The 26495-nt window shown below is 32.6% G+C and overlaps 1 protein-coding gene across 1 annotated transcript in view; it reads left to right on the top strand.

Moving 5' to 3' along the window:
- The window catches only part of LOC114328561 (zinc finger protein 664-like), a 70917-nt gene that overhangs the window by 41298 nt on the left and 3124 nt on the right, over positions 1-26495 (top strand). The window lies entirely within an intron of this gene.

The raw sequence follows: 26495 nt of genomic DNA, 5'->3' as shown, positions 1-26495 counted from the left end.
TTCCGCGAACTACGATAATGACCTATTATCGATTTCACTTGAGTTTTATTTAGCATAGGCTAATGATCGAACCTTCCGCGAACAACGATAATTGTACGCCATTCACTTTGTTTATTCTAAGCGCATTTTCCCGAGTTTCGTTTAATCACTTCTTAAAATTAAATATAACAATTTGTTGTATACAGGTTGTTCTAAATTTATATGCCCGTGGTTGAGAAAATTGAAAATATTTTATATTAAATTGAATTTTGTTTATAATTATTAAATTTTAATTTTCATATCAAATAGAAATATAACAATATATATAATGATGTTGGATAATCGAGTACAAATATAAAAATAAATAAGCAAAATCATTGGCTAATACTCGTAAAGTGAATGTGAATTTAGTTGGAAATATATAAAATGATGAAGGGTCATCATTCCATACATTTCTGTGCAACTATATACACCGGTGTTTCGGCCTATTTGGGCTTCGTCAGTATAGTGTAGCAAGTTAAAAAAGTTGTTTGTTAACTTGTAAAAGGATTACTACAGGAGCAACGTTACCATTTTTGGTCAGATTGTTAGAAGACCCGCAGTCGCAAGGCTACAACTAACATTGCCAAGGAGGTAAGGCTACCTGAGGAAATGAAAAGCCATAACATTATTAAATAAAATGATGTTGGATAATCGAGTACAAATATAAAAATAAATAAGCAAAATCATTGGCTAATACTCGTAAAGTGAATGTGAATTTAGTTGGAAATATATAAAATGATGAAGGGTCATCATTCCATACATTTCTGTGCAACTATATACACCGGTGTTTCGGCCTATTTGGGCTTCGTCAGTATAGTGTAGCAAGTTAAAAAAGTTGTTTGTTAACTTGTAAAAGGATTACTACAGGAGCAACTTGTAACAGACAGAAGATGATTTTCTGTTGGAGTGAATGAAAAGAGAGTGGTAAACTCCAACAGAAGTAGGAAAAAGGAGATCTACTTAATGGAGCCAAAGGAACAACAATGTGGCTTCTGCGTTGAAGAAGCTGAAGTCTCCAATACTACTTTGCAGTAGTACTTGTATGGAAAGATGCTAAGACGAAGAGTATAGAATTGATATAGGACTGAAGATGAAAATTATGAATAGATAGATGTAACTTGAATAGCTAGCTCAATATGCTAGAGAATGGCCACTTGATACTCAAGGAAGGATTCGGCCAATTTGCACGGCTATTTCTGGCTGGACAATAAATTAAAGGAAATGACAATGATGGCTAGAAAAGAAGATATTAAGACAATGTTCACAAAGTAGATAGGGTAAATATAATAATATAATGAAAATAGAATAAATTTTTGGGCGCCAGAAGAAGGATAACTGGGTTAACCCTCTTCCAGGTATTCTACGCTGATATAGAGTATATTAAATTTGTAATAAAAGTATATTAAATCTACAAATATAAAGGAGTAATATGAGAAAAAAAAATGCAAAATAAATATATATTTATTAAATTTAACTACTAGATGTTCACAATCTCCGAGTTAAGACAAGTAACTAGTCTGTGACTCTAACATGACAAAAAAAATGATACTAGTGAAAGTCAATTACAAAATTATCACACAAATGTGATCTAAGAATAATCTTAATAAGGTTAGAAAATCTGAATAAGGGTACCTCTAATACAGAAAGTACAACTTACACCTAGGTTAGTAGAACCTTCACCAAATAATAATTGTACGTTTATAATACGTACACCTTAATTAAATATTACCTGATACGATAAATAATATATAAGTAACTCAAGGTGAGTTAGACAGGCACAAGCCTTTACCTAATAAATAAATCTACGGTTGGATATAACAGATCCTTTTTATAACTCGTAGTTTACAATAATGACTCAACAAGTGAAACCAAACTCTATTCTGAGGGAATAGAGCCCAGAAGTGTATATGAATTTAATAAGTTAAAGTTAAATAAAGTTAATAATTGAAATTTTGAATAATATTTGAAGTTAATTTGAAGAATTTAATTTAAAGTAGACTAAAATAATGAAATAAGTTTAAATAGTTATATAGAAATAGAAACCAGCATAAATATAATCAAACTAAGAGTACCAACAATTTTTGTAGGGGAAAATATACACTACTATAAATACTACCTGATATTATAAATAATATATAAATAACTCAATGTGAGTTGGACAGGCACAAGCTTTTATCTACTAAATAATCCTACGGTTGGATACAACAGATCCTTTTTCTAACTCGTAGATTATAATAATGACACAACAAGTGAAACCAAACTCTATTCTGAGGGAATAGAGCCCAGAAGTTTATATGAATTTAATTTAAAGTTAAATAATGTGAATGATTGAAATTTTTACTAATAGTTGAAGTTAACTTGAAGAATTTACTTTAAAGTAGACTAAAATAATGTTAAATTGTTATATAGAAAGGAAAACCAGCATAAAAATAATCAAAATAAGAGTACCAACAACTTTTGCAGGGGAAAATATCTGAGCTCAGAGATCTTTACCTTAGGGATTATGCAGTATGGGGAACACTATCAATTAAATATTATGTTAAAAAAAAAATACTATAAAAATATGAAGCAGGAAAAATTTGTGTGCAATTAAACTATAAAAAAAATATGTCCTGAATATCACAAAAAACAGTCTGTCTTTACTAAAAACGCACCAAATGTCCCCAAACAAACCCCTTTTACACAATCGTCTGGCTGATGTAATGAGCACCCAGTGGTGCTAACTTTCGCTTGCAGCGGTCCTGCTGGAGGTACAGGAAGGCTGGTGGAAACAGCTGGAGGTACTTAAAGGAAGAACAACTGGAAATGATCCAGGCTGGTTGTCCAGTGATTGTTGCTCGAGGAGTGGTCTGTCCCTGGTGGTGTTAGGTGGTTTTTGTTTTTTAAGATTTCATAGTAGATGCTAAAAAACACAGTATGGTGTTACTACCAATCTACCAATGTCAAAAAAAAGAAGCAAGAAATACGAGGAGGTGTTTTTATTCCTATGGGAATAAGAAGAAATAGGTCATTAAGTCCAAAAACTTGAATGACTAGACAGTTCGACTCTTTATCAAGTTATTATCGGATGACCTTGGTCAAATAACACATGTAATTTTCGATTTGAATACAAGATATAATTACTGTGAAATAATATTTCATTAATATACAGGTATACAGACATATTATATTAGGCTGAAATAGTATGACTATGCAATGGATACTTATTTGATCATTTTTCAAAAGATAGATCTGAACTTGAAAGGAGTATAAAAAATTAATTTAAATGAGCTCTATTTTCCAAGTAAAAGCAAAATCCACAAAGAATACATCATTTTCTCAAGATGAGTTTGATCGAACCATGAAAATAGCCTACATAAAATTTAATTAGCAAATTAGTCAAGGACATTCAACATGGCTGAATAAAAGTAATAATTGTTTTTTTTTTATTTACCGGGGTGGAACTCCATTATGCGGTACAATTCTTCAAATTCACTGTTCACTGATCCTGGATGACTACAATATAACTATTTAATAACTTTGGAACTTAGAATTATAGGTAAATCTTAGTTCAATAACCCCGCATCTACGTAGACTCACTCCTCAAAGCACAATGGCGTGTTCAGTTCAACGGCCCAAGAACCTCGTGGCAATTCTCAAAATCCCTAGTTGTCAAAGTGGGGAAACCAATGTTGCCACGTTTAAATGTGACGTCAGCAAGCATTTTAAAATTCTGTGATGGGTTTTAGTTGTATTTTAATAAACATTGAAAGAAAATAATTCTGAGAATAATTAAATAATATTTTCGATAATTAATAATATCTTCCCATCAATAATCGATTCTATAAGGGGCGGAACGTCACAAACTTATTAATTCCTCAGGTAGCCTTACCTCCTTGGCAATGTTAGTTGTAGCCTTGCGACTGCGGGTCTTCTAACAATCTGACCAAAAATGGTAACGTTGCTCCTGTAGTAATCCTTTTATAAGTTAACAAACAACTTTTTTAACTTGCTACACTATACTGTCGAAGCCCAAATAGGCCGAAACACCGGTGTATATAGTTGCACAGAAATGTATGGAATGATGACCCTTCATCATTTTATATATTTCCAACTAAATTCACATTCACTTTACGAGTATTAGCCAATGATTTTGCTTATTTATTTTTATATTTGTACTCGATTATCCAACATCATTTTATTTAATAATGTTATGGCTTTTCATTTCCTCAGGTAGCCTTACCTCCTTGGCAATGTTAGTTGTAGCCTTGCGACTGCGGGTCTTCTAACAATCTGACCAAAAATGGTAACGTTGCTCCTGTAGTAATCCTTTTACAAGTTAACAAACAACTTTTTTAACTTGCTACACTATACTGACGAAGCCCAAATAGGCCGAAACACCGGTGTATATAGTTGCACAGAAATGTATGGAATGATGACCCTTCATCATTTTATATATTTCCAACTAAATTCACATTCACTTTACGAGTATTAGCCAATGATTTTGCTTATTTATTTATTATATATATTATTTATTATTATTATATATATATATATATATATATATATATATATATATATATACCAGGTTGAAATATTGGGGTAGCAGCAATCTCAAAGAAAACTCTTTATAATAATTCCAAGCTTTCGATAATGTTTATTATCATCTTCAGGAAACTACAAATATAAATATACAGTATTTAACAATTAGTCTAACTAAAATCAATAAAAATTGTTATCTTTGTGCCATCAAAAATCCAAAATACCATAGTTTTCTCTCACTAAACTAGGTGTCTAGGATCCCCAGAAACACAAAAATAACAAAATATTGCTCTGAGAAATGCAGAGCTAATACTCTCACTATAAACACCGCATATCACAGAACAACCTTACTAAAAAATTATTTATATGTTTTGGTACTTACATTATTTGAGGATGTAGAGCCTAGTTGTTAAATACTGACATAACAATGAAATTTTGTCTTGGTAAATAGTAAATAATATAAATTAAAGTAAAAACTATATAAAAACTTATAAAAATATGAGTATAAAGCGATAAAAGCTAAAATATTTTTTAAAAAATTATGTATGTCTAATTGGCATTTTACAAAATGTCTAACAAAATGTTATGGATGTTTATTCATTTTTCTTTGAATTCATACGGAAACGTCACATTCACTGAACCAATTACAATTTTGTTATAAATTTTTAATAATTTTGAAATAGGAAAAGAGCGAAATGATAATATAAAAGTTTTAATAAATACAAAATTGTTTCATAGTCCTTGTCTTTTATTATTATGTAGTATACTGAAAAAATCTACAAATTATGTATCAAATTAAAGAAGAATCTGAATTATTAAATTTAAATTGGTTATTTTTGTCTAAAGTGAGTAAATAAGAATAAATTTCACTGAGATGTCTTACATCTGATTTTTTGTTTATCGAATTTTCTTCTTGAAAGATAAAAGCCATTTCCAAAAAAAGTCTTTTTTTATATGAGTTCTCAGAAGCTAGTACTTTAGTATGTTGATAATCCATTACATGACCCTCTTTGGAAACATGTTCTGCTAAAGCACAACGTTCAGGATGTAGTCTAGAATCACTTTTATGTGAAATTATTCGAGATGATAAAGTTCTCGAGGTGATACCTATATAGCTCATATTACAACTACGACATGGTATATTATAAACTACATTTGAACAAGACAATGCAGGAGTTTTATCTTTCAGTCTAGTAAAAATTGAGTTAATAGATAATGTGATACTATTAGCTATTTTTATGCCACTAATTTGATTAAAGATTCTGCTTAGCTTTGGTGTGATGTTCTTAATGTAAGGGAGTGAAAAATATTTAAAGTTAATGGGTTCCTGGTTTTCTGCAACATTAGTAAGATTATTTAAATTTTGGTTGTTAATATTATTATTATTTGTGTATGAGATGTCAGATGTATTAAAAAGTAATTTCTTTATAAGGGTTTTTGGATAGGAATTGTCAATGAATATATTATATAATATTCTTAGATTTGTATTATGAAATGAGTTGTCTGATATTTTTAAAACCCTTGATTTCATTTGTTTTATTAAATTAACTTTTTGAGAAAATTTATGGTAAGACCAGTAATTCATATACCTGCCTGAGTTTATTGGTTTTTGGTACCAGTCAATCATTAAGGTGTTTGTAGTAGTATTACGAATAAATTTAGTATCTAAGAAAGGTAGAGTACCATTTTCATCTTCTCTTTCTAAGGTAAATTGAATGTAAGGATCATAACTGTTGAAGATGAACAAGATTTCATCCAAGGCATTGGAAGGTAGGCTAAGTATTATGTCATCAACATATTTCTTAATAAAACAAAGGTCAAAAGGTAGTACTGGTATTACTACGTCCAACAAATCGTCCATCACATAACATGCAATAATAGGTGAAATTGTCGCTCCCATAGGAGTACCAAATTTTTGAGAATAATATTGATTATTAAAAGAAAAATATGTGTTATTAAATAAAAAGCTAATTAAATTTAAGAAGGTGTCTTTCTCAATGTTACAGAGGTTGTGATACCAGATGATATTTTTCGTTTTTTGGCTCTTGGCCCCAAATTTAGTATTGAACCTATACTAGGAATACACATTCCTATTAAAAAAATGTTATCTTGTATCGACAACATCACCTCGTCTATATCTGATACACTTGTAAGGAATGTACTGATAGCTAAATCTACAAACGTAATTACTAATCAAATTCACAATTATGGGAGGTACCAAAGTAGCGCATCTGTCTTTTACCATAAACTACTAGTTAAAACTAAATATTTTCTGAAAAATAATCCTAATATTGTTGTTACAAAATCTGATAAAGGTAATATAACAGTAATTTTGTATAAAGAACAATATTTAGAATTATCTTCAAATATACTAAATAATAGAGAAGCCTATTCTATGTTATCAAAGGACCCTACTTCTTCTATTCAACAAAAATGTAATAAATTAATAAAATCACTAGTAGATACAAACCAAATAGATCCTAATACAAAAAAGAAACTTATGTGTTATAGTGGTATTTCACCAAAATTTTATGCTCTTCCTAAAATACATAAACCTACACTATCAGTACGTCCTATAGTAGCTTGTATTAATGCTCCTACACAGTTTTTGGCTTCTTTTTTAACTGATATATTGACTAAAGCTTATGACACTAATAATGATTACTACATAAAAGATTCTTTTGAAATTGCTAACAAATTCAACAACTTTAAACTTCCACCTAATTATGTTATTGCAAGCTTGGATGTTGTTTCCCTTTTTAGTAATGTTTACTTAGATGCAGCTCTAAAAGCTATTAATAAAAAATGGTCTTCTATTCGTAATTTCTGTAACATTGAGAAAGACACCTTCTTAAATTTAATTAGCTTTTTATTTAATAACACATATTTTTCTTTTAATAATCAATATTATTCTCAAAAATTTGGTACTCCTATGGGAGCGACAATTTCACCTATTATTGCATGTTATGTGATGGACGATTTGTTGGACGTAGTAATACCAGTACTACCTTTTGACCTTTGTTTTATTAAGAAATATGTTGATGACATAATACTTAGCCTACCTTCCAATGCCTTGGATGAAATCTTGTTCATCTTCAACAGTTATGATCCTTACATTCAATTTACCTTAGAAAGAGAAGATGAAAATGGTACTCTACCTTTCTTAGATACTAAATTTATTCGTAATACTACTACAAACACCTTAATGATTGACTGGTACCAAAAACCAATAAACTCAGGCAGGTATATGAATTACTGGTCTTACCATAAATTTTCTCAAAAAGTTAATTTAATAAAACAAATGAAATCAAGGGTTTTAAAAATATCAGACAACTCATTTCATAATACAAATCTAAGAATATTATATAATATATTCATTGACAATTCCTATCCAAAAACCCTTATAAAGAAATTACTTTTTAATACATCTGACATCTCATACACAAATAATAATAATATTAACAACCAAAATTTAAATAATCTTACTAATGTTGCAGAAAACCAGGAACCCATTAACTTTAAATATTTTTCACTCCCTTACATTAAGAACATCACACCAAAGCTAAGCAGAATCTTTAATCAAATTAGTGGCATAAAAATAGCTAATAGTATCACATTATCTATTAACTCAATTTTTACTAGACTGAAAGATAAAACTCCTGCATTGTCTTGTTCAAATGTAGTTTATAATATACCATGTCGTAGTTGTAATATGAGCTATATAGGTATCACCTCGAGAACTTTATCATCTCGAATAATTTCACATAAAAGTGATTCTAGACTACATCCTGAACGTTGTGCTTTAGCAGAACATGTTTCCAAAGAGGGTCATGTAATGGATTATCAACATACTAAAGTACTAGCTTCTGAGAACTCATATAAAAAAAGACTTTTTTTGGAAATGGCTTTTATCTTTCAAGAAGAAAATTCGATAAACAAAAAATCAGATGTAAGACATCTCAGTGAAATTTATTCTTATTTACTCACTTTAGACAAAAATAACCAATTTAAATTTAATAATTCAGATTCTTCTTTAATTTGATACATAATTTGTAGATTTTTTCAGTATACTACATAATAATAAAAGACAAGGACTATGAAACAATTTTGTATTTATTAAAACTTTTATATTATCATTTCGCTCTTTTCCTATTTCAAAATTATTAAAAATTTATAACAAAATTGTAATTGGTTCAGTGAATGTGACGTTTCCGTATGAATTCAAAGAAAAATGAATAAACATCCATAACATTTTGTTAGACATTTTGTAAAATGCCAATTAGACATACATAATTTTTTAAAAAATATTTTAGCTTTTATCGCTTTATACTCATATTTTTATAAGTTTTTATATAGTTTTTACTTTAATTTATATTATTTACTATTTACCAAGACAAAATTTCATTGTTATGTCAGTATTTAACAACTAGGCTCTACATCCTCAAATAATGTAAGTACCAAAACATATAAATAATTTTTTAGTAAGGTTGTTCTGTGATATGCGGTGTTTATAGTGAGAGTATTAGCTCTGCATTTCTCAGAGCAATATTTTGTTATTTTTGTGTTTCTGGGGATCCTAGACACCTAGTTTAGTGAGAGAAAACTATGGTGTTTTGGATTTTTGATGGCACAAAGATAACAATTTTTATTGATTTTAGTTAGACTAATTGTTAAATACTGTATATTTATATTTGTAGTTTCCTGAAGATGATAATAAACATTATCGAAAGCTTGGAATTATTATAAAGAGTTTTCTTTGAGATTGCTGCTACCCCAATATTTCAACCTGGTTTCCTAACTGTTCAGCAAAGATTATATACCTGTTATATATATATATATATATATATATATATATATATATATATATATATATATATATATATATATATATATATATATATATATATATATATATATATACATCCGACTATCAATTTGGCATCGATACATTATGCATTTACCATCGATTTGGCATCGTCTTGCAAAGTGGCATCTGTATATCGATGCCACTTTACACTACCTTAATAACTTTATTCCTGTACTTGCTACCAGAAGTCTAATCAGCTCGGTAGTTAGAGATTTGACTCCTTGATGTTACTTTAATATATCAGCTTTCCTTGTTTACCTCTTACTAAGTTATATAAGTTTATTCCATAAAATGTTTGAGTCCAAAATGATCGTACAGTGAAAATATTATATACATTTAGTTCAGTGTTTTACCGTTTTGTCGCTGCCGTTATATACATGAAAACGTATATCCCACTTTCATTATCAATCATTTTGGCATCAGAAATTTGGCATCACTGTTGAATACAATATTATTCACAACGAAAAATAGACAATTTGAGAATGTATATATTATTTTCATAAAGAAATCAGTCTGGCATCATGTTTTATTGTTTTCACCCAATTTTGAAAAAATGTGAAAACTTTGTATTATCCACGTCCGTCTGTCCGTCTGTCTGTAACCACAACTCCTCCGTCAATATACCAGCTAGAATGACAAATGAGGTATCAAATGAAAGCTGATAATCCAAGGATGGTACTAAAGGTGAGATATTTGACCTTGGCGGTCTGTCCGTCGGTCTTTACGACCGCGAATATAACTCCTCCATCATTATACCAGGTAGAATGACAAATGAGGTGTCAAATGAAAGCATATAATCCAAGGATGGTACTAACGGTGAGATATTTGACCTAGGCTGTCTTTCCGTCGGTCCCTCCGACCGCAAATATAACTCCTCCGTCATTATACCAGGTAGAATGACAAATGAGGTGTCAAAAGAAAGCTTATAATACAAGGATGGTACTAAAGGTGAGATATTTGACTTAGGCGGTCTGTGACTCGGTCCCTCCGACCGCGAATATAACTTATCCGTCATTATACCAGGTAGAATGACAAATGAGGTGTCAAATGAAAGCTGATAATCCTAGGATGGTACTAAAGGTGAGATATTTGACCTAGGCTGTCTTTCCGTCGGTCCCTCCGACCGCGAATATAACTCCTCCGTCATTATACCAGGTAGAATGACAAATGAGGTGTCAAAAGAAAGCTTATAATACAAGGATGGTACTAAAGGTGAGATATTTAACTTAGGCGATCTGTGCGCCGGTCCCTCCGACCGCCAATATAACTCCTCCATCATTATACCAGGTAGAATGACAAATGAGGTGTCAAATGAAAGCTTATATTCCAAGGATGGTAATAAAGGTGAGATATTTGACCTAGGCTGTCTTTCCGACGGTCCGTACGACCGGGAATATAACTCCTCCGTCATTATACCATGTAGAATGAGAAATGAGGTGTCAAATGAAGGCTGATATTCCAAGGATGGTACTAAAGGTGAGATATTTGACCTACATGGTCTGTCCGTCGGTCCGTCCGACCGCGAGTATAACTCCTCAATCATTATACCAGGTAGAATGATAAATGAGGTGTCAAATGAAAGCTTATAATCCAAGGATGGTACTAAAGGTGAGATATTTGGCCTAGGCAATCTTTCTGTCGGTCCGTACGACCGCGAATATAACTTCTCCGTCATTATACCAGGTAGAATGACAAATGAGGTGTCAAATGAAAGCTTATATTCCAAGGATGGTACTAAAGGTGAGATATTTGACCCAGGCTGTCTTTCCGTCGGTCCGTACGACCGCGCATATAACCCCTCCGTCGTTATACCAGGTAGAATGACAAATGAAGTGTCAAATGAAAGCTGATAATCCAATGATAGTACTACAGGTGAGCGATTTGACCTAGGCTGTCTTTCCGCCGGTCCGTACGACCGCGACTATAACTTCTGCGTCTTTATACCAAGTAGAATGACAAATGAGGTGTCAAATGAAAGCTGATAATCCAATGATGGTACTACAGGTGAGCGATTTGACCTAAGCTGTCTTTCCGCCGGTCCGTACGACCGCGACTATAACTTCTGCGTCTTTATACCAAGTAGAATGATAAATAAGGTGTCAAATGAAAGCTTATAATCCAAGGATGGTACTAAAAGTGAGATATTTGGCCTAGACAATCTTTCTGTCGGTCCGTACGACCGCGAATATAACTTCTCCGTCATTATACCAGGTAGAACGACAAATAAGGTGTCAAATGTAAGCTGGTAATACAAGGATGGTACTAAAGGTGAGATATTTGACCTAGGCGGTCTGTCGGTGGGTCCGTCCGACCGCGAATGTAACTCCTCTGTCATTATACCAGCTATAATAATAAATGAGGTGTCAAATGAAAGCTTATAATCCAAGGATGGTACTAAAGGTGAGATATTTGAGCTGGGTACTCTTTCTGTCGGTCCGTACGACCGCCAATATAACTCCTCCGCCATTATACCGGGTAGAATGACAAATGAGGTGTCAAATAAAAGCTTGTGGGTGAAAACCTAGGACTTACGAAGTCCAATTTAAAAATAGGGCATATCAGAGATATGCCTTAGACATCATAGAAGACAATGACACAGAAAAATCAAACAAGCAATATGTCAAAAGGGCCTTAGTTATGTATCTTCGGTCCTGTTGGTCCAATCGTGATGTATAGCACCTCAAATGATAGGATTTGACAAACAGAATACAATGAGAGAAAAATCAAATACAACCTCATGTCAAAAGGGCCTTAGTCGCGTATCTTCGGTCCTATAAGACCAATCGTGACGTACGGCATCTCAAATAATAGGACTTGACAAATAAAATACAATGACACAGAAAAATCAAATACAGCAACAAGTCAAAAGGGCCCTAGTTATGTATATCTAGTCCTATTGGTCCAATTGTGACGTACAGCAGCTCAAATGGTAGGGTTTAATGAACAGAATACAATGACACAGAAAAATCAAATACAGCAATATGTCAAAAGGGCCTTATTTACGTATCTTCGCTCCTATTGGTCCAATCGTGGCGTACAGCACCTAAAATAACTGGATTTGACTAATATAATACAATGACGTATGAAAATCAATTACAGCATCATGTCAAAAGGGCCTTAGTCTTGTATCTACGGTTCTATTGGTTCAATCGTGACGTACAGCGTCTGAAATGATGGGATTTAACTGGCAGAATAAGATGGTGTAGACAAATGAAAATGACGGCATGTAATAACACTTTAAAATTGTAGAAATAAAATGGATTAACACACATGGTATGACATATTAGGTGAGAGTATTTAACAAATAGAATACGATTACATACGTCCAGTTTTTGACAAGCGACTTCTCTACATATGATAAACGCGAAAGGGCCCCAACGTTCACTGCTCGACATAGGCCTCCCGTTCACTGCATATACCCACTGCTTTCTGACGCTGTGACTTGGGAGGATAGGATTTAACGAATAGAACGACAAAGAAGACTAAACAAGGCAGCTCACGGGAAAAACACAACTGTCCGTTTTATACTCTACAGGGAAGCATCAAATATTCAACGTAAGAATATATTAGAGTATAACGGTATGATAAATCTTTTTCTTCTTTTTTTCATTTAGTGCATTCCGTACGTTTTTTAAACATAATCAGGAGAAGTTGTTGAATTTCTGAAGTCTATAAAAGAATTTCTTAACAAACCTTTTTTTAATTGTGTTATGGATTATTTTTAAGAATGTGTTTAAAAGGCAGTTCGCAGGCTTATTGTTCAATGGTCTTATCACTTTCAAGCGCCTGTCTTTTTTGTAGGACTATTAATTGTTACTTGTGATTTCAACCATTCTAGCGGGGCAATGCCTTTTCTATAACTGAAATGAATATTGTTATCCATTTAATTTTTTTCCTCAATTAATTGAATGCCTCCTACTGGTGTTTGGTCTAAGCTTACCGCTTTTCCCCATTTAAGCTAAACTGCTCGTCAAAAGTTAGGGATATAGAAAATTATGCTCATTTTCATAGCTAATTTTTTCGAGAACAGATTAACGGATTCCACTATTTTTTTTTAATATTTTAGATTTTTCTTTAGTATTTACATAGTTGTGCAAAGGTTTACACAAACTTCTTTTTTGTACTTATACCGAGTGGTAGGTATAAGTACAGAAAAGAAGTTTGAGTAAACCTCTTGATAGGTATTAGTTACGTATCTTCACTCCCATTGGTCCCAACGTGTCGTACGGCGGCTCAAATCATTGGAATCAGCCAACAGAATACAATGACTAGGGAGCGGATTTATATGCGATCAATTTTGATGAAATATTCGCATATATATGCGGTAAAAAATTACGAAATATGCGCAAGATATGCACAAAAATTCAAAAAATGCGCATTTCGGGAAACCACAAATTTTCTGTCTTATTTAGTAATCTTATTTATTATTTTTCAAATAAAATCATTTTTTATATATGCAATTTATTCACAGTTTTTACAAAAACTGCTACCAATAGTTACCTATTTAAAATAAAACAACAATATCACTATAAATATATCTTCGATTATAATTCACTACAATGTGTTTTTCCAAATTCTTTACGAGGAAACATATTCTTTGATCAGACAAAATATTTTTATAACTTGAAAAACTCCTTTCAACATCGATAATTGGTGCGTATTTAAAATAACTTGTTAATTTCCGTTAGAAAATCGTAAAACTTTGGCTAAAGGTGTAAATTCTCTTAACAATAGAGGATTTAAAAAATCACCAGAATTATAGGTAGGTACCTACCCTAATAGCACAAGGACGTCCAATGGACGTCCTTCACGGACTTTAGGGACGTCCATTGGACGTCCGTTTTCGTCCGAGGAACGTCCTTTATACGTCCTATTTTGGTCCAAATGTCGCGCTACCGAACGTCCATTGGACGTCCATCTAATGTCCGAGGGGACATATATTGGATCTTAATCGGACGTCCTAGGGGACGTAAATTGGACCCTAATCGGACGTAAATTGGACCTTAATCGGACGTAAATTGAACCTTAATCGGACGAAAATTGGACCTTAATCGGACGTAAATTGGACCTTAATCGGACGTAAATTGAACCTTAATCGGACGTAAATTGGACTTTAATCGGACGTAAATTGGACCTTAATCGGACGTAAATGGGACCTTAATTGGACGTAAATTGGACCTTAATCGGAGTAAATTGGATCTTAATCGGACGTCTTAGGGGACGTGAATTGGACCTTAACAGGACGTCCAATTTTGGTCCAAATTCCACGTTGCCAAACGCCCAATGGAGGTCCACCTAACGTCCGAAGGGACGTTCGGTGGACGTCAATTGGGCCTTCATAGGACGTCCCAGTTTGGTCCAATGTATTGCTGCCGATCATCCATCTAACGTCCTGGGAGGACGTTCGGTGGACGTCTAGAGACGATATTTATACCTGTGGAGAATGTATTGTGGGAAATAAAAAATATATTTTTTAAGGAACTTTTATTACATCTTATATTAATTTACAATTATTGGATATTAGATTATTTACATTAAATTATAATTACATTTCTCCAAGAAATTAACGCACCACCTTAAAAATGGGCCATTTTTGATGTCTCGAATTTCCTAAAGCCATTGTCCCATCTAAGTGATTTTTTTAATAATATTATAGCCTAGGCTATATGGGCTACCTCCATAAGCTTGTCATGCACGGGGAGCTATACTGTAATAATATTATATCACATCGCTGAGGGAACTCTACATTACATATACTTTTCGAATCAAAACTTTTATTCTCTTAATATTATTACTTAAAAAATATATACTACATTCGTCTCGCTAAACTCGAAAAATAACTTATAAACCATAAAAATCTCCAAAAATATAAATGACATAAATGAGAATTGGCACAATTATTATTATGGTTTTAAGTTGATTTTTCGGATTTAACTACAATATTATGCAAAAAATTATGTTATATCGCAGATTTAAAATGGGTTTATCTCGAAAACAGTTATATTAAGTTTAGCGAGATGATTGTAGTACACTTTTTTTAAGTAAAAATATTAAGAGAATAAAAGTAGACTGGTACGCAGTCTGATTTTTGCATAAGAGTTTAATGAAATGGTAACAAATCAATTGGAAGTTCTGTCCGACAAAATACATGGAACGTTTTCGGTAGTCTGATGTTCCAAGTTTTTAACCTGTTCCACAATTAAAACTTCCCCGGTTCCAGTATTCCCGTACATCAAAGTTTGTCCGACTAGACACCGTGAAGCTATTAACAAATTTTCAGCTTGCTGTTAATCAACTTTTTTTATTACGCGGGATCCAGGTCTATAAATGAATACAATAAATAAGTAGGTAGGTACATATTATACACTTATTTATACGAGTACAATTAATAGTAGAGCTGGTTTTTGGGATGTTACAAGCAGCATTTGCATTTCCACAGAGATACTTATGACAGAAATAATAAAATACCGAGACGGACTATTATTATAATAATTTACAATAGGACCCGACCGACGGCCGACGCTATAGGGACAGGTAAAATTTATGACTGAACAATGCACCGAGCATCGATACAAGCAATATGTACCGGTCGAAGGTTATTTTTTATTGTGCCAAATGGACGTATATAGTACCTACCTTTAAAAATCGAATATACAAATTAAAAGATATTTAACAACCATAAAGATTTGTCAAACTCTATCACCGACTTCATGAAAACAAGTATTACTACATTCTTTGATGGTTTTTGCTGTAAATTTTAAAGGATTGACATGAAATTTGGCATACGCATAGCTAACATGCCAAAGAAAAAAAGTGATATTGTGCCAATGTGTGCTATTGCCCTGGGGTGAGTTTCACTCTTTCTCTGGGGTGAAAAACGTTCAAAATAAGTCCGGACTTCGATAAACTGATTAATATTAAGCAACCTTTATTCCATACTTACAAAGTATGTGTACTTACAAATTAGTATGTGAATTTGGGGGGTGAGTTTCACCCCGAGGAGGGGTGATATACAAAATATAGATAGATAAACAAAAGATATACAAAAATGTTTCAAAACATCGAAAAAATGTGGTAAAATGCAAATATACATATCATATTATGATAAAATTGCGATTTTGGCGATTTGCCTTTTTGGATAGAATGATGATGATGTTGATTAGGATAAAACTGCGAAGAATTTTTTTATCGAAATATAGTAAAAAATATGAAAAATATACCAAAAAGCTTGAAAAAATATGTAAGTATGTAAGGAAAAACATAAATAATTAAATAAACTTTTGACAACACAACACAAAAGTTTGAAACACTCACTATTGGGATTGGTTGTCCTGGCTTGTGATTTTCTTTTTTGCAGATGACGCTCACGGATCGATGTCAATGTCCAACGGACGTCCGAGCACGGACGTCCAATGGACGTCCAAAGGACGTTCATATTTATTCAACACGTAAGTACGTCCAACGTCGGACGTCCGAAGGACGTTTATTTATAGTCCATCCGCATTAGGACTAAAACTGGACCTATTTTGGGCACACGTACGCTCAACTTCAAAAAGATGCTCTCAATATTCATCTGTAGTAAGGATACATTGATAAAAATTATATTTTTGCTTATTAGATTTAACCACCAAACTTCTATCATCTTGGTAACGGGAATAATAAAACATTATAAAGTCCACTTTACATCAACAATAATTGAACAAGAAATTGACGACAAGTTATTCAAGGTCAAATTTGGCTTATACAAAACACAATTCTACTTCCAATTTTGCCGTGAATAAACAGAAAATAAAGAAATTTGACAAAATAAAACATATCCAATTGTTCTATTTCATCAAATTCCTTCATTTTCTTTTACAAATCATACATTTTGTACTCGTCAAATTTGGCCTTGAATAACTTAGTCAATTTCTTGTTCAATTTATTGTTGATGTAGAGTGGACATAACGAATAATTTACCGATCAGATTTTCACACTTTACATAAAAACAAAAACATGTATTAGATATTAAACTACATATACAGTTTTGAATTAAATATGATTTATAATCTTTTCCATTTAAACTATTTTATTAACATAATTAAGTTAATATTTTATTAAATAATTTTGCTGTTTAATCCCCTTATTGGTAGAATATGTCCAATATGGACGATTGGAAAAGGTCCGTATTTCGTCCGAGTACGGACGTCCAAAGGACGTTCATATTTATTCCACCCGAAGGACGTCCAACACCGGACGTCCGAAGGACGTACATATTTAGTCCACCCGAAGGACGTCCAACGCCGGACGTCCAAAGGACGTACATATTTAGTCCACCTGAAGGACGTCCAACGCCGGACGTCCAAAGGACGTACATATTTAGTACACCCGAAGTACGTCCAGCGTCGGACGTCCAAAGGACGTCCGTTTATGGTCCATGGACGTTAGGACCAAAAATTGACCTATTTTGGACGTCCAAAGGACGTCGTGTGCTATTAGGGTATTAAATATAACAAAAGTATATAAAATTCGGATTTCCGGGTAAAACATCCTTCGTCATTTTAACATCCTACAATCATTTCATAACGGCGGCGTAGTATCCTATAAGTACTTTGTGTAGAGATCGTTTATTTTCTAAGAAAAAATGAAAGGCGGTTAATGAGCTGTCTCTCTTGGTTCTCGAATTAATACAGACCACAGCCTGTGCGTGGAAATATTTTGTCGAATTAAAAAATTTAAATTTTGTTTTGGACTAATGAAATAAAACATTTTAGTAGTTCCAAAATGACACAAAATCTAGGCATCGGATAAAAAAGTTTATTTGAAGAAAGTGTATTTTTTGTTCTTCTTAATGGCGGTACAGGCTCGTTTTTTTAATATTGTATTTAATTACAGAATAATTTTCAAATATTACCTAATATATTTTTCAAATTGGGCTCTGTACCGCCATTCTTTATTATATTACGGATACGTGTGCCAAATATCTTGAAAAAATATTCAAAATTACAGCCGCAATCTTGGAACGCGTTTTGGCTACCTGTTGATCGCTACTGTATCACCTTAAACAATTTTTTAAACAAATTCACAAAAATAATTTTTTCATTACGAACGATTTTTTAGATAAGTTGGGTTATTCTGAGCAAAAAAGGTATCTTGAGATTTTTCTCTAAAATTGATTTTTGTCGAGTTATATGGCCATTTTCGCATTTTTCAGGTTTTAAATCGCGTATAACTCGACAACAATCAATTTTAGAGAAAATTGACAAGAGACCTTTTTTGTTCAGAATGTCCAAAATTATCTAAAAAAAAATTGTTCAAAGTGAAAAAATTATTTTTGTGGATTTGTTTAAAAAATTGTTTAAACAATTTTTCGACCACGGCACCTTGTGAATATGTTATAAGGACCTCTTTTTGAGTAAGTTTGTGCAAAAAAATCGAATCGGAATAATTTCACTAACAGGGGCGACGATAAATCCGGGACTATAGCGCTAATTATTAATAATTAAAAATAACAGCTTTGTAATAAAATAATGACAAAAATCTCTTAAGGACCTTGAAGCAAGGGTTTGAAACTTGATCTGCTCACTTTTTAATTTCATAATAATAACTTTTAATCGAGTTATTAAGACTTAAAAATGGCCATTTTCGCATTTTTCAAATTTTTAATCGCATATAACTCGACAACAATCAATTTTAAACAAAAATGGCAAGACACCTTTTTTGCCCAGAATGACACAAGTTATCTAAAAAAAATTGTTCGAAATGAAAAAATTGTTTTTGTGAATTTGTTTCAAAAAAATTGTTTAAACAATTTTTCGACCAATGCACCGCCCGGCATCCTTTGGATATGTTATAAGGACCTCTTTTTGAGTAAGTTTGTGCAAAAAAATCGAATCGGAATAATTTCGCTAGCGGGGGCGACGATACTGCCCGGTCTACTTTTGATGCTGATGGTGATAGAATAGATACTTTTATATAACAAAAATAAAACTTTTTTTAAACTCTTTAAAAAATTTGTGGCGGGTTTTCCCCGAAAAGTGCGTTATTTTTTGGACATTTTACGTTGAACTAGTCGATTTGGAATTTGACGAATAAGAACCAACTTTTGATTAGCTCCAACTCTGTTTTTATTGTGTGTCCAGACTTCATACATACATCATTTTTTTTACTGTTTTATAAGCTTTATATTTGCTAGGAATAGTTTTTCGATCAAATACTTACTTTTTGATTTATTTGCGAAAAACCATCTAAAAACAAAAGTTACAAGGAATTTAATTAGTTTATCCACTTACGGACTTATTTGGACCTATATTTTTCACACTCGAGAAGGGGGTGGTACTCATCCCCAGAAAAAAAGCACACACTGGCACTCTGATGTTCATTTCGCGAAATATCGCAGGGTTCGTATTTAAAATTTTTAATTTACTCCTCACCCCTTTCCGTGGGGGTTCGTTTTTGGTATCATTCGATAAACTTTTGAAAAATATTGAACACGCATTTTTTAGTTTTTCGATCTGACGTTCATTTCGCGAAATATTCGCTTTTTTGTGAAACTTTGTGACTCGCCCATCATTTCTTCAGATTTGGGAACACTTAATAATCGGAGGGGGCCAAGTCAGGAGAGTAAGCCGCATGAGAAAGTAATTAGAACCCCAACTCGAATTTTTGCTACTGTCACAACGCTCTTGTGAGTCGATGTATTGTCTTAGGTCTTGAGAACACTTTTTTCTTCTGCTTATGGAGTCGTTTTTCATTCATCACATACCGGAACTCACCACATAAATTTTGAAGACCCTGACATCAAAACTGTATTAAATTATATGTGATCTAAGTAAGTTAATGAAAAGTCAGAATAGATAGAGTAGAACACTTATAAAAAAAATTGTAACAAGCAATTGGACATCGTAAGTTCTAATTTTTCACAAAAAGTGACCGGAAGTTGAACCGGCAGTCGATATTTGAACCCTTCGTGTAACTTTTTGTCAGCTGATATGACGGATGAATTTTGTTCACCTACAGATATGGACGAACAGACAGGCATGAAACCGGAAGTATGTATTTGTTCTGGTCTTTCTTAGTCGTGTTGACCAATAGTTTGTACTATTTCGACGAATTTAAAACAGTACTTTCGGTTGCAACTCTGGAACAGGCAGTCCGAGGTCAAACTTCTCACATGTAATATCATATTTTGGTTATAGGCTTTCATTTGACACCTTATTTGTCATTCTTTCTGTCCTACTAATAGACGAGTTGTGTTTATTGACGGACAGACATGGATAATTCTAGGTTTTCACATTTAATGATTGGCGAATGGATTTAGTGTCCGCAGTCATATAAACCCAAACAAACAACAACACATTTAATGATAAAAACAATAATTATACAATTCAGTTAACCTGACTATATCATTGTGATAATGACTTCTTATCTAAAAGTGACAACGGCAATAATTGCCGTTGTAATAATTATTATTCCATTCACTCACGATAAAATATCGCAAAACCTCCAGATTTTAAAGAACCGCTTGGATTGACATAAAATTTGGCACACACGTAGCTAAAATGCCAAAGAAAAAAGTGAGATTATGCCGATATGTTCTCTTGTCCTGGATGTGACTTTCACCCCTTCTTGGAGGTGAAAAAACATACGTGCAAAATAAGTCCGGAAGTGGATAAACTGACTAATTCTAATTCTAAGCAAATTTTGTTCTATAAAAGTTTTAGGTCAATACTTTTCGAGGTATGTGCGAGTGAATATGTTTATTTTTCATAGAAAAACACGTTTTGGACGGATTTTCGCAAATAACTCAAAAAGTAAGTATGTACATATTTTATCGAAGAAAATATTCCTAGCAATAATATAGCTTATGAAAAAGAGGTGTCAGTATAAGGTCTGTAGACCCAGTAGAAGCAGGGTTGCAGCTAATGAAAAATAGGTTCTTATTCGTCAAATACCAAATCGAATATTTCAACGTAAAATAACCAAAAAAATAAAGCACTTTTCGGGAAACACTCATCATAACTCTTTTAAAGTGTTTAAAAAAAATTTTTTTTGGTGTTTTTAAAACAGTTTCTAGCGTGAAAAGTAAGCAAGTTACGCTGAAAATAAAATCGTTCCCTTTTTTTTGGCAAAAGAAAGTCATGAAAATTAATTGTTACCGCTTCACACGTTACTTTAGATAAATGTATTGTTTATACAGGGTGTCTCCGAAAATAGTGCGTTCCTTTAAGGTGTGGATATAATACACAATTTAGAACAAAAAGGTGTTGTAACATTTTTTCCTAAAGTTAACCGTTTCAACAAAAATTACGTTGTTCTCCATAAGAGTAAATTTTTATTTTCATAAATTTATATGACCTGGCAACATGGCGTAGAAGAACCTGTGACTGTGAAATTTAATCTAATGGGACCCCTTGTTTATTTACTAATTGAGTATCAATTTGTATATCAAAATGTATTTTCGTTTTTTGGTCAAACGGCTGAATTTAGAATAAAATGTTATAAGACTTTTTGCTCTACATTGTGCTTTCTATCTATACCTTTAAGGAACGCACTATTTTCGGGGAAACCCTGTATATGATCTGTAAGTTGCATTGGTTCAAAATGCTTATTTTTGAAAGGGGTTTTGTTGAAAGGCCTCGAACGAATCACTAGTCACGAGTATGTATATGCAAATTTTGAACAGCCATATCTTAACCAATTTTTGTCTTCCAGAAAATCAAAAAATTCCAAATATTTAAAAAAGCAACACCTACATTTTTTACTCTTTAAGATATTTGGTATCACTAATAATTTTTAAGTTATTTTGACAAAAGTCTTTTTTTCAAAATTAAAGATTTAAAAAAATTTACTTTAAAACCAAATTTTTCCACAAATAAGCACTTTGAACTGATGAAACTTACAAACACAAACAATACATAAAGTTACTTGTGAAGTGGTAACGATTAATTCCATTTGGGCTGTTAATTAGAGGGAGTTTTTAGAATATTTTTAACCAAAAAAAAAGGAACAACTGTATTTTGAGCGTAACCTGCTTACTCTTGCTGCTGGAAACTTAAAAAAAAAATAAAAATAAACGTTTTCTTAAACACTTTAAGAAAGTTGTAATAAGTTTTCCCAGAAAAGTGTTTCATTTTTTTTATTTCACGTTAAAATATTCGATTTGGAATTTGAGATATAAGAGCTTATTTTTCACTATAGTCTGTTTTTAAACAAGAGGAGTCATTCAAATTTCCCGCGCCGTACACCTTGTTTGTAATTGGTACAACCTCAGGCAATTTTACTCATATCAAATTTTGACACTATTGGCATTTCATAGGTCAGTTTATTTATTTTATCAGCAATTTTTGTATTTTCTGCGTTCTTCCTTTTATTTTTAGATTTTTAGTCAAGATTACCGTCAAAGGCCGATATGATCAACCAAAAAAGAAGATTTATCTGATGATATTTCTAGTGACTTTCTTGGGTGTGAATCTGCCATTTAGTTTACCTACTCCTCTTGGTTTTAAAACAAAGCTTAGCAATAACTCTGCTTCTACTGGGTCTACAGACCTGACACATATACCATTTTTTCACTTTTTTATAAGCTATATTTACTATTTGCTAATTTTTTTTCAATAAAGTACCTACTTTTTGAGTTATTTGCGAAAAACCGTATAAAAACGTTTTTTTTTTGTTGAAAAATGAACATATTCACTCGCAAATATCTCTAAAAGTATTGACTTAGTGAAAAACGCTATAAAATAGAAGTTGCTTAGAATTAGTCAGTTTATCCAATTCCGGACTTATTTGAACGTATTTGTTTTCATACCCTATAACCGACGAAACTCACCTCCAGATCAAAAGCACATATCGGCACAATATCACTTTTTTTCTTTAACATATTAGCTATAGGTACGTGTCCCAAATTTTATGTCAAACCAAGCGTTTCTTCAAAATTCTGACCAAAAACCCTAAGTAAATTAAACGAAAATATAAAATGAATTTTTCAAACAAATATTTTAAGTCGGTATGAGAAATTTTAATTTAACAGATGAAATCAAATAAACACAATTCAACTCGTAAAATATTTAGACCCTTGCTTGGTAATCCAGCTGAACAGGTAAAGAACCTACCTTTTATGTAGTTTATAATCTGAGAGGATGGACCAGAGGATATTTTACCAAAATATTCCATCCTCTAAGTTTACAATAGACCTTTTCTACCTGTCCTCAAAAGATCGGTATTTTTAACTCGTGGCAACGTCGAAAAGCGGCAAAATGATGGGAAATACACATTTTTATGTGGTGGAAGTCAAAACGGTTATGAAGTGTAAAAATTTTTGTATATAATTTAAATTTTTAAAATTAAAATTTTAGAAAACTGAGAACGATACAGGGCGTTAAAAAATGCGCTCAACAAACATACACGAATTAAAATTCGAAAATGATAGTATTTCTTGGTGATGCCAAATGACTGCAACATGAAAAGATGACATAATGATAGCGGGATGTATATATATATATATATATATATATATATATATATATATATATATATCAAATAGATGAAATAGAGAATGTGGAAAAATCCCCTTACGAACAATTTACACATCCACCATTTCGGGCTGGGAAAAATTTTTCGTACGAGTGGTCGTTAAACCAATAACCTTGGATCTTTGGTTCACTGAGTGTGTTTCAAAGATCTACATCTTATGTTTTTAAATATATATATATATATATATATATATATATATATATATATATATATATATATATATATATTCGGAAAGATTTCCGCGGTCAGGTAAATGAAAATTACTAAGTTCTCGGGAAGAATCGCTTTGAGAATTTAAAACTCGACGTTTCGGCACCCTTTTTGGAGCCATTATCAAGAGGGAGCCGTTCGAATTCGGAGTCTCAATCTGCCTATTCCCCTCACTCGTGACGTACCAGTAGTGTCTTGTTCTCTAGGAGAACGGTCAAGCGGCACTGAGGTCTCAATCTGCCTACTCCTCATTGTCGAGTGACGACCTGTCTTCGCCTGTGTAGCTCCTTTTATACTCTCAGTGCGCGCGGGAACTGTATGCGCGGGAGAGGCCTGAGTGGGATCGACGCGCCGAAGCAGCGGTCGCCATGTTGCCGGCAGTCTTTTGGTGACATCGCGTGTGTTTAGGCTGTCAGGGCGTTTTTCAATTTCGATGGCTTCACGGATAATTCTCGATTTTAAGGAGCGGACAGGGGCGATGGTTTTTGCTTTCTCGAAATCTATTTTGTGAACTGTCTGAATATGATGTTGGGCTAGGGCTGAAGTAGTGTCGGAATGTTTTACAGATATGGAATGTTCGTAAATACGGTTTTGAATTCGTCGGTTTGTCTGTCCTATGTATGTCCGTGGGCAACTGGAACAAGGTATCTCGTAGACACCATGGTCTTCATTGGGGATTTGGTCTTTTACGGATCTGACAAGATTGGACAACTTGGAGTGAGTAGTGAAGACGGTTTTGATATTTAAAGGGGTAAGAATTCTACTAATCTTGTCAGTGACACATTTGATAAAAGGTAGAAAGATTTTGGGTTGATCGGGCGGCAAGTTTTCTTTATTAGATGAAATGGGATTTAGATGTTTCTGAATGCTCCTATTGATTTGGGTTTTATGGTAGCCGTTTTGTAAGAGTGTTTGCCTTATTGAATTTATTTCAGATGGTCTGTGATTGTCGTCACTAAGCCTTATAGAGCGGGAAACAAGAGTGTTGACAACTGAAATGAGTTGGGCGGGGTGATGATGTGACTGGGCATTAAGATACCGATTTGTATGGGTGGGTGTTCGGTACACGGAATAGGAAAAACTGTGAGGTGGCTGTTTTTGAATAAGTACATCAAGGAATGGTAAAAACTCCTCAGACTCAACTTCCATCGTGAATTGAATACTGGGATGTATTCCATTCAGGTGGGAGAGGAAGAGATCTAACGTATCTTTACCATGGGGCCGAATGACAAAAGTGTCATCAACGTACCGTACCGTACGCTTAAATCGCTTTAAACGCTTATATCTCGCTTAATTGATGAGCTGCGTGAGCTGTAAAAAACCTAAATTTTCAGTGAAAACACTTTTTTCATAAATCCAATAGTTTTTGAGATATTTCGAAAAAATAACGTATTTTTTGAAAAATCGAAAAAAAATTTGACGTAAAACAAGATTTTTCAAAATCTAATTGTTCTAAATAATTCAAACTTTTGGAACACGGTGTTGGAACATAAATAAAGATAGTTTGACATGGGCTACGATTAATATTAATTTTCACGCACATGGCATACATGTTTTATAAATTCGAGGATTCGAGGTATTTGACTCATTTTCGTCATAACTTGCTTAATTTTCATGTTAGAGGCTTTTATAAAAGCTTATTTGAAGGTCTAAAAAAGTACTTTAAAAATGTCGATTAAGATTTTCTATGAAAAATTAACCATTTTTCCGTTATTTGAGCTGAAATCTTTGCATTTTACGAAAAACAAAAAAATTGTTTTTAATGACTCACAAGTTGCTTAATACTATCTAAAAAAATTTAATCAAAACTGACTAGTTTCCTTGCTTTTTATAAGCTTCAATTTTAATAAGGATGATTTTTTCCCGAAAATCAATCTCCTTAAGTGTTAAAGCGCATTCAATGTTTACGCGGTGTTGTTTATAACTTCTTAGATTACTTTTTGCTTTTAGTAGTCTTAGTTCGTCTTCAAACTTACTAAACTCAATAATGCGCATATTGTCGTTGATCTTTTGTATCTTATTTAACTCTGCCATTATTCGTAGCTCTTTATTTAAAAAGTTTCCTATTTCATTCTTAAGCTGTTCCGTATCAGACGTACTTATTGGCAAACCCTTCATTATTAAATTATTTTTCTTTCTTTCTGACATATTTCTAAAGTTAGCTCTAATTTATCCATTTTTTGTTTCATACTCATCATTTCCTTTTTTAAATTTTCATTTTCTCGAATTATTTGTTTAAGCTTTTCTTTGTACTTGCTATTCTCTTTTCTGAGTTCTTTCATTTCTCCTACCAACTCACCTATCATGTTTTTATATCCTCTATATTCCTTATCTTTCTTTTATTATCAGTTATTAACGTTTT

The sequence above is a fragment of the Diabrotica virgifera genome, chromosome 7 (assembly GCF_917563875.1).
Source record: "Diabrotica virgifera virgifera chromosome 7, PGI_DIABVI_V3a".
In the NCBI taxonomy this organism is placed as follows: domain Eukaryota; kingdom Metazoa; phylum Arthropoda; class Insecta; order Coleoptera; family Chrysomelidae; genus Diabrotica; species Diabrotica virgifera.
The sequence above is the reverse complement of the archived record's forward strand: the minus strand, read 5'-3'. Positions and strand labels throughout refer to the sequence as shown.